Below are 1,772 nucleotides of genomic sequence, written 5' to 3'. Positions count from 1 at the left end.
TTTTTGTTTTTGTTTTGAGACAGAGTCTTGCTCAGTTACCCAGGCTGGGGTACAGTGGCCTCATCATAGCTCAGTCCAACCTCAAATTCCTGGGTTCAAGCAATCCTCCCACCTTAGCCTCCTAAGTAGTGGGGACCACAGGCACATGCCACTATGCTCAGCTAATTTTTCTATTTTTATTTACTTATTTATTTATTTACTATAGAGACAGAGTCTTACTTTGTCACCCTTGGTAGAGTGCCGTGGTGTCACATACTTCACAGCAACCTCCAACTCCTGGGCGTAGAGGATTCTCTTGCCTCACTCTCTCGAGGTGCCCGCCACAATGGCTGGCTATCTTTTCATTGCAATTTGGCCGGGGCCGGGTTTGAACCCGCTACCCTCAGTATATGGGGCTGGCTCCCTACCAACTGAGCCACAGGCACTGGCCTAATTTTTCTATTTTTAATAGAGATGGGTCTTGCTCTTTTTTGAGGGGGAGGTTCTTGCTCTTGCTCAGGCTGGTCTTAAACTTTTGGCCTCAGTGATCCTCCCGCCTTCCTTGGTCTCCCAGAGTGCTAGGATTACAAGTGTGAGCCAATGTACTAGCCTTGTTTGGTTTTTTAATTGACCCAAAAAAAGTATATATAGTTACCATGTAAGAGGAAGGGGATTTTTGCCCAGCCCAGCCCCTCAGTATAATCAGATTTAAGAAGAAAGAGGAAGGAAGTAGGCCCAGGACAACAGAGCATGTGGCCCACCTAAAAAGGAGAAGTGGGCCTCGACATTTGGGGGGTGAGGCTGGGGGGCCACTGGACCATATCAGGTTGGAGCAGGCCAGGCACCATCCCCTCCAGGGCACCTCTCTTTGTCCCAGACTCTCCATGTGTCTTTGAGCAAGTCCCTGCCAGTCTCTGCATTTCTATTCCCTTACCTTTGACATGGGTATCCCTCCCTCAGCGGATCTAGGATTTGGTGGTTTTCTTCTTTGAAGCAAGATCTCACTGTGACTACAGAAGTTCTCAATCAGAATAGCCACCCAGTGTGGGGGTTTTCACAGGAGTATAGATGCCTGAACCTGTGTGAATTTCTCATGCTCACTTGCCGTCTGCACAGAAAAGGGTGGCCAGACCCTCAGACTTCAGGGAGCCCTTGTAGCTGAGGGCCTGGGATCCAGTTTGGGGGCATGTGTGCATGTCACAGTATAGAAGTGTAAGGATCCTGCCCCAGGTTCCAGAGAGTTCCTGACCTGTTCTCCCTCCACCTACCTGAGTAGAAGGGTTATTAGGACCCTGCTATGGTTTGAATGTATCCCTCCAAAATTCAGGTGTTGCCACGATGGTGCTATTGAGAGGTGGTGGGACCATAAGAGCTCCTTCCTCATGAAGGAGCGTTGATGGAAGAGTTGGTTCTCTCTTGCCCTTCCATCTCCCGCCATGTGTGATCAAAGCAAAAAAGCCCTCATCAGGTTCCAGAGCCTTGACTGAACTTGTTAGACTCCAGAACTATGAGAATTAAATTTCTGTACTTTATAAACTACCCAATCTGTGGTATTCTGTTCTATAGAGCAGCACAACACAGACTAAGCTAGACTCTATTGGAAATTGTCTAAATGATTACTGTACCCCTAGGAAAACTCTAGGACATCCTTCTGCCTAGTAACACATGACATCACAGACATGGCTTATTTTCATTGGCTTCCTGCTTGCCCACTCTATGATTTCCCTGCTAAGATCCAGCCCAAGGGACAGTTATTCCACAAGAAAAAGGAAAAAGAAAAACATTTATGGCTC

At 47.5% G+C, this 1,772-nt stretch overlaps 1 protein-coding gene across 2 annotated transcripts in view; it reads right to left on the bottom strand.

Moving 5' to 3' along the window:
* Positions 1 to 1,772, bottom strand: part of CD74 (CD74 molecule) — a 10,134-nt gene that overhangs the window by 5,201 nt on the left and 3,161 nt on the right. The window lies entirely within an intron of this gene.

Source organism: Otolemur garnettii, unplaced genomic scaffold (assembly GCF_000181295.1).
Source record: "Otolemur garnettii isolate 467f Iridium unplaced genomic scaffold, OtoGar3 scaffold00003, whole genome shotgun sequence".
Classification (NCBI taxonomy): domain Eukaryota; kingdom Metazoa; phylum Chordata; class Mammalia; order Primates; family Galagidae; genus Otolemur; species Otolemur garnettii.
The sequence above is the reverse complement of the archived record's forward strand: the minus strand, read 5'-3'. Positions and strand labels throughout refer to the sequence as shown.